Raw genomic sequence first — 8,854 nt, forward strand, 5'->3', positions numbered from 1 at the left:
TCCCAGTGGAGAAGTCACTTGATTGGCACCTCCATGGTCTGAGGATGTAAGACAGGGAGGATTTTTGAGTATTCTCAATTGGCCAAAATACTATGCTTTACAGAATAAGATTTTTGGACATGAGAGAGATTTTCTTAGCCGAATTTTATTTTCCCAAAAAGTAATGACTTACACAGAAGGTTCATGAAAATCAGTCTCTTACATTCGTGAGAGGTCGGATTGCACATCAGCGTCAAGAGGGCTGGCATGATGAAATACCAGCGGCCAGAGTTGTATTTCTTGGCAACTCTTTTTGGTCCCCTCATTTTTTTTTTTTTGCCACAATTATTAAACCTGTCTTTCCCCTTGATAGTATCTAAAAAATAAATTTTCTCTTCTGAACGAACATTCTTGTAGAACTACATTTCTTCTGGTTGGTAAATACTTCGTCTCCTCAAGATTATTTTAATCCCATCATTTTTCCAAGATCCTGAGAGTCTTCAAGAAATTGGGGTTCTTCAGCTTCACTCTCATTGTACAAAAATAATTTGTATGCAATGTTTGTTCTTTGCCTAACAAAGGAGCACTACACTCTTATTTTGATATATTATATGTGGTATATGCAATGTTTACCCACTAGCTGTTTCAGCCTAGGGAGAATTTTTATGACCAACTAACAAACCCTAAAACGGTATTTATAATGTAAATACTGATATACCATTATTTATACTTCAGTTCAGAAGCAAAAATTGGTTCTATGATAAATAAACTCTCGTTACCCAATCGTTAGTCTATCGTAGCCACACTGACAAGTCATGCCACAGGCAATACAATATCACTAACGAAATGAATTAATTTATCTTTTTCAAAGGCACATTGGGGAATTGGAAATGTATGCTTTATAGCAACACTCCAAATAGAAAATATATCTAATAATTCAACATTTTAGGTGGATGTTTCAACCCATCAAGTTTATTTTATTCAACAAATGTTTATTGAGCGCTTCCTATGTTCCAGGTACTTTTCTAGGAGATGAGAGGAAACTCTACTGGGGAAAGGGAAACAGAGGATAAACAAATAAAGAAAAGAAAAAAAAAAAAGACAAGGCAACTCCACATTTTGATAATTGTTATGAAAAAGAGAAAAAAACAAAAACCAAAAAGCAAGGCAGGTTGATAGAATAAGGAGTCACCAGAAGGCTGTATTTCATAAGGCGACCAGAAAATACTTTACATCGTTTCAAGGCCCTTTTCTGCTATAAAAGTCATGGTGATAAATTTACATTGGACCCCATGCAATCGCTTATAATCAACATTTTCCCCCATAAAAATGGCAATTTCATATGGTTCAACCTAATAGCTGATAACCCTGAGAACTCATAGCAGACAGAATTTCAAGAGCTATGATTTTTAAATTAATACTTTATTTTAAATTCATAATTACTCCGAGCCTGAATTCTCTAAGACCCAGCTTTTACTTATTTATTTATTTATTTATTTATTTATTTATTTATTTATTTATTTTAAAGACTCTGGATCTGGTTGAAAAATCTCGCTCCATAGGTCAGGGAGACTCCTGAGTAGTAGGTCTAGTCCACAAATAGACTTTAAGGACGAGATGTCTGAAGAAGAGTCTTTCCCGGATCGGAAGGAGCCCAGTGGAGCGTCTGTAAACAATACAGCAGCACAGCGCTAGCTTCCAGGCTTCTATGAGTGGGTGAGAACATAATGTTCTTGGAGCTTGGCCAGCTGGGAGATCTGTAACATGTCATTTAACCTCCCCTAGTCTAAGTGTTTGGTCTTTTAAATGAGAATAATTACCCTACCTTGCGGGACTGTTGCAAGTCTTATGGATAGAGTACCGTGATGTGCACATTCAATTAGCGTTAAAGCAAATTCAAATTTACACTCTTGGGCCTCACAAGGGGCGTGGAAAAGAAAGAAAGAGAAATAGCACTTCTCAAAAATGTACGCGATTCCACCCACTGACATATTCAAAGAACTCAGGTGCCAGTGTGAGTGAGCGTTAGCTGGGAGGTGTGAATCCAGACTTCCTTCCCTTGGTCTCAGGCTCGTGGTGTAAGCGTCTTGCCGTCTTGAGTTATTTTTATGGTGTTTTAAGATAAGCATTTCTCTTTAAGTACAAGTTAACTATTTAATCTGTGAATTAAAACAAGAAAGAACAGTCTGTCCCAAAGCTGTTAGAAAAAAGTGGTTCTGGATTTATTAAGAGATGGCGTTTCAGTCTCCATGGTGATGTTGGTTTAAGAGATTTCCAGGAATAATTTTGATATTAATGAATTTGGCTCTGTAAGGTATAAGCCCGCAGAAGGTGCAGCGCTAATATAAGGTATGTCAAATGCCCCCAGCGGTGCCTGACAGACTGTAGATGATGAACATGGTTATTTTCTCCTTCAGGGAAAAAAAGGGGGGGGGGAGGGGGATCGTCATTCAGGGAGTGAACCCTGAGCCAGTGTATCAGGCTGTCGCAATCCGAACGTCCACGGACAATGCACTTCCTTGTGCAATTGTGCACTTTTCAAGCTTGTTCTTGTATGTCACTGTGCTCTGACCAGCAAAATAACTTATAAATGGTATCTCATACACTAGAAGAATTTGAAGAAATTCATATATTCAGCAAACATTTCTTGGTTGATTTAATTTAAAATTGATACTCTTACAAAGTCTTTTTAGTTGCATTGCAGGTCCCAATTTATAACTAAGTACTTTGTCCAACAGGAGGTAGATGGAAAAGCAAAAACTGTCTATCATCCTCTTTCTTGTCTTTTTCTCATCTAGGGAAAAAAAAAAGCCATGTAAATCACAATAAGGAGCAACCAGAATGGCTATATCGGAGCTGGTATCACATTATTTATAAGGGACAGTTCTGATTGGCCAATACCCCTTCTGTTTGATCGGCACCCATGCCTTTAAGAATTATTATATATTTAAATATCACTCATGATTCTAAGGACATTAAGCTGTTGTTATCATAAATCAGTTCCTATTTAGAAGTTTTATAGAAAAAAAGTAAGTTATTTTTTGCAATGCACCTTAAAAAACTATTCTGTGCATTCTTGTGGGGACAATAGCTTCCTTGTTGTTATAAGGAAGACACGCATAATTCTAAGAATACATATAAAATCAGAGAGAGAAACGTTTTTTTCACATGTCCATAGTTTTCATTAATTTGTACATTCAAATGGATCTGATAAACTGAAATGTAGATATAAGTGTAACAAAATTGTTACATTTTGATGTCTGTAAATGTGATTCACAATCCTGGTGGCCAGAGCTGGAAAAAAAGGAAGAAGGTATATATTTGAAGGAAGCCTTGAGAAGGAGATGCACTTCGTAAAATAAGCAGCTTAGGTAATAAAGTTCTTATTCATATAAGCAATCCAGCCAGTATTTATTTAGACAGCTAGACTGGCAGCCTTGAGAAAAGGTCGTATAGGCTGAGCATATATACTGAACAGTCTGAGAAAACCTTTCTCACACACTATGTGGCATTTGGCAGAAAAATCTCCCATTTGGAATAGTCATCATTTTCAATTTTTCAAGAATTGTGGTAGCTTATTTTTAAAGTAAGAGCAAATCACGGTCCACACTGGCTTTTTGTCATTTGGTTTTTTCATTTTGTGTCATTGTTGCAAGTGTATTGACATAGAGTTTATTAGGCAGAGCAATGACTTCATCGGTAAATACGCTGACAATGAATGAGCTGTGTACAGGCTCTGATGAGCTCTGTGACTTCAGGTGGGTTCCCTGTCCAGCTCTCCCAAGAGTCCCCACCCCCGCTAACTTTGGGGACCATGAGCAGAGGATTCCCAGAGCAGTCACGCAATGCTCAGGGTCACAAACAAGTGGACAGTAGTGTCATGGACACATTTTCCAATCTCCAACCTCAATTTTCCAATCTATTTAGTGCTTTTGGAAAGCACTAAATAGAATTTGCTACCTCTGGTGGAGGTGTCCAGGGGTCATGGTCATAGAGAATTGATGGGAGTAGGAAGAATCCTTTAGCAGGTTCTATTAGAAAACAAGAAGTGTCCCTGGCCTCACAAATGTCACAACTGAGCTAGACATCAAGGCCCTGACCTGTCACGTACACCTGAGAAGTATCAGACAAGCCGTTGGACTCTGCCAAAACAGCATCTCTGACACAGGCCAGACGTGTGAACGACAGGTAAGGGAATTTCCTGCAGCTCGACAAGGAGAATAGAACCGAAGACCATCCCTGAGCTTGCAGAGGTGGAAATGTGATTCGTCACTGCTGGATACATTTCTTTGTTCATTTAGAAAGACATATCAGAGGTAGTTTTAAGAATAAGTCCCCAGTTTATAAATGCAAGCTTTACAAGGAGTATTTATTTAAACAAATTGTTTAAACACTCCACCAGCCCAGTGGACTGAATCCAGACTTGAGCTTAAAGATACAGGGTGGTCTAATATTATGAAAGGGATGTGTTTCTTAAGACCTCACATCATTTGATTTGCACATGATTTAAGATGGACTTTCCCATGGGAATAAATATACAGGTTGTATTTTCGATATGCATAAATTTCCAGCCAAGGTGGCTTAGGGACACTTGACCTTGTTTTTGTTTTGGTTTTTTTAATCTTGCAGCCAAGTCATGTCACATATTCTTTTTTCCTCCTTTTTTTTAATTATTTTTGCCCAGTTATATGAAATATATAAATCAAAGGTGCCTTATTTTTCTTAACACTTTCTCTAAAACTACTCCAAGTACTCTCTCTTAAATTTAAAAGAGCACAAGATATTGTGGGAATTTAGATCTTCTTCAAAGTGTTTTTTTTAATCACATCTAAACATCTTTCCAAAGTATTTCATATTTTCAGCATGTTTTAACACGACAACCTGAGGAGAACTCAAGCTACATAGTTTTAGGGTTTAAAAGAAATTTTAATATTGATGATTCAAAAACTAATACTACAATCATTACCAAAATTACTCAGAAAAGTTCTGATACATATACAGCATGACCAATGATATTGCCTATTTTGCATTTCTGTATGTCAGAAAGTGATACTGCTAAGGGATAATAGTATAAATACGATTTCCATTTTACTTCGCCTACCTCTTTAGAACCACACAATTCTTGACCATTTTTCAAATTTGGTGTGCAAAATGAGACTGATCTTTTTCATGCTTTTTGCAATTCACTTGTTTCAATAAAATGACCCATACAATAAAAGCCACTCACTGACAGGGACTATGCGATAGGTACTACGTTGAGTGATGCTTATCCTTGATTATTCCCATTTTAGAGATAAGGAAATTGAGATCCAGTTGGGTTAAGCAACTTGAGAGAGCTGTAACCTAACTTTGTGGATTCCAGAGTTTGCTTTTATTCTGCCACTATTTCTGAATGTAGCGCCCTTTTGAGAAGGGTTTGATGGTGATGCAAGAACTGATATAGATGTGGGGAAAAAAAAGAACTGATATTGATGTGGTAGCACTTAAGGCTAGATTTTAGGGGATTGAGAAGAGAGGAGGTGGTGAGGACACAAGGCCAGTAAGAGCTATCCTCTGGATGGAGCTATTTGGCATCAGAAGTTAGAAGGAGAAAAACAGCGTTTACAGGAGGCCCCAGGTTCAAGAGGAAGTTTTTAAAATTTGGGCTAGAGATCTGTATATTTAGAGGCATGTTTCTCTACAGAAAGTAGGAAACATTTAGGAGGGATTTTTGTCATGTTAACAAAGATACAGAAATCTTGAGTCTAAATGTTTGAAGAGGCTCAGCTATAGAGAAAATTGTGAATTAGGACAAGAGTGGTTTTTCTTTTAACACTTTACTTTGTATGCTTTTACTCTCTTCTAGGGCTATTTACCTAACAAAAAAAGCAACGACATTTATAACAGCTGCACATATTAAAATAAGTAAATTTAACATATGTAAAACTCTAAGCAGTGTTCTAAGCACTTAATCTAAATTGACTCATTTGATTTTCACGACACTTAAAATAAGATAGTATTATGATACCAATTTTATGGAGAGAAACCATAGAAGTAATTTTCCCAAATTGTCCACTGTCAAAACTACTTAGGTTGTCTCTCAGGATTGTCACTACTGTCATGGCCTGTGGCCTATCTCTTTTCACATTTCTTCTTGCCTTTATCAAAATGTATGTGTCCTGTGTCCCCAGAATCTAACCATAGAACTCATTGACTAAGTAGATTCAGGCCAAGTTAGTTAGCCCAATGTGTCCTATTTCCAAGATAACATTTTTGTATCAAATAAAAGAGGGAGGTTAGTAATAGCTGTTTTTTTTCCTATCAAAATTCACCAACTCACAGAAGTAAAAATCATTTTACATACCACCAACAAAAGTTTATTTGTCTAAAACAGATATTGGGTTACAGAATTAGAACAGAGTTTGTTTTAGATTTGTGGTTTTTTTAATTTAAAAAATGGGAAAATATAAATTGACGACAGGTGTTATAACAATGAATTTAAAATAAAAATATAAAAAATTTATTTAAAAATAAAAATATAACAACATTGTGGTTATATGTCGTCTCCCTATAAGGATGATTTAAGGAAATAAAAGGAAGACGAAGAGTACAGATCCATAAAGACACAAATGTAAAGAGAAAAAAATAAATGATCTAATTTCTTGTTTTCTTCAACAAACAAGTCTTCCTTACAACCTCTTCTTTAAAGGCCCTGAATTCCTCATGATAGGTTCAGATTTCATCTTTCAATTCTCTCTACCATCCATCCTTCTCGAGCAGTGTTAGCTGTCTTTCATGGTAAGTCTTTCAAAAGCAAGAATGGTTTGCCCGGAAAGAACAAGAAAATCAGAGGGCCAGATCTGAGTCCCAATCTCACCTTTTTTTAGCTTGGTGAACTTGGTAAATGGCTTATCCTCCGTGAGGTAGGCAGAACAGCATCCCTCACCCCCAAAGAGGTCTATGTTCAAATCGTGGAATTTATGACTGTATTAGGCTACCCAGCGAAGGACAATTAAGTTGCAGGTAGAATTAAGTTTGCTCATCAGATGACCTGAAAGTAGAAAGACTATCCTGGATTACCCAGATGGGCGCAATATAATCAGAGGGTCTTTAAAAGTTGAAGAGGGAGTCAGAAGACAGACCCAGAGACATGGCAGTGTGAGAAGGACTCAGTCCCATGTTGCTGGTTTTAAGGACAGAGCAAAGAAGCCCCGAAATAAAAAACGTGTGCAGTCTCAAGAAGCTGGAAACGGCAAGGAAATGGAGTGTCCTCTAGAGCCTCCAGGAAAGAATGCAGCCCTGCTGGTACCTTGATTTGAATCCAACAATGGATTTCTGAAATGAAGAACTGTAAAATAATACATCTGTGTTGTTTCAAGTCACTGTGTCTGTGGTAACTTGTTACAGCAGCCACAGAAAACTAATCACTCCCTAAGCCTCTTTTTCTTTCTTGTGTGAAACAAAAGGTACAGAAAATAACACATAGTCTCATAGATTGTTGCAGAGACAAAAAGATACCATGAATGTGAAGAGAGCATTGTAAATTGAAAACACCGCAAAATTTTTAAATATTATAACTCCTAGGAGTATTAGTCCTTCTTGCCCTCACACTTCTTTAAAGAATATTCCATTGAATTGATTGCACTCTCAATTTTGTATTTGGCATTAACTATGCTATTAGTATTCATGAAGAAGTCATGAAGTTGGCATTTTTGATATACCATAATATAGAACTTGGTTCTGAAAATAAAGCATGAAGTACAGTGCTCTAAGCAAAAATTCATAGGTTTTATTAGTAAAGATGCCAAATTATTTCATGTTCTGAGCCAAACAAAATGGACCTAGATGTGATTTTTAAAATAAGATTGTTATCTATAGTTCACAAAGCTAGAATGCAGAAAAATTCAGAAGTCAATGAAAAATGTCAGATTTTCAAAACCGAAGTTTTTAATTGATAATAAAATTAATAACTCTAAAATTTGTTCTTACATGCATGTACAAATTTATGGCATCTAAGAAAGACGACAGATCGACCAGATATATATAAGAGCTAGTTATTGTATACTAGTGTTTCTCCAGTTCAGTTTGAGGACCTCAGGGTTCCATCCACCCTTTCAAGGAGTCTGAGAGGTCAAAACTTCAAAGAAATACTGTTTAATAGCGATATTATTCAATTTTCCATTCTCATTTTCTTGCATGCGTACAGTTTCAATTTCTAATATGGTGAGTATTGATAGATAGAACCTATGTAAACAAAACTTGGAGGGTTCTTAATTTTTTTTAAAGATTTTATTTATATAGTTGAGAGAGAGAGAGAGTGAGCGAGAGAGCATGACAGAGAGCATGAGCAGCGGGAGGAGCAGAGGGAGAGGGAGAGGAAGAAGCAGACTCCCTGCTGAGCAGGGAGCCTGATGCTGGGCTCTATCCTGGAACTCCAGGAACATAACCTGAGCTGAAGGCAGACACTTGACCAACTGAGCCACCCAGGTGCCCCAGTTCTTAATAATTTTTAAGAATAAAAAGTGGTTGTGAGGCATACTGATAAGTCAATTCTCCAAACTATTCAAGATAGACCAGAGGTAGGGAAATGTGATGGCTAACATGTATTCTCATAGGGAAGAGAAGCACAATGGAAAGATTCATTAAGAGTTTTCCTCTTTGGGGCGCCTGGGTGGCTCAGTTGTTAAACGTCTGCCTTCGGCTCAGGGCGTGATCCCAGGGTTCTGGGATCGAGCCCCACATCAGGCTCCTCCGCTGGGAGCCTGCTTCCTCCTCTCCCACTCGCCCTGCCTTGTGTTCCCTCTCTTGCTGGCTATCTCTCTCTCTGTCAAATAAATAATAAAATAAAAAGAGTTTTCCTCTTAGGCTAGAGTATCACGAGAAAAGCTTGTGTAGG

This window comes from Ursus arctos, unplaced genomic scaffold (assembly GCF_023065955.2).
Source record: "Ursus arctos isolate Adak ecotype North America unplaced genomic scaffold, UrsArc2.0 scaffold_20, whole genome shotgun sequence".
Classification (NCBI taxonomy): Eukaryota; Metazoa; Chordata; class Mammalia; order Carnivora; family Ursidae; genus Ursus; species Ursus arctos.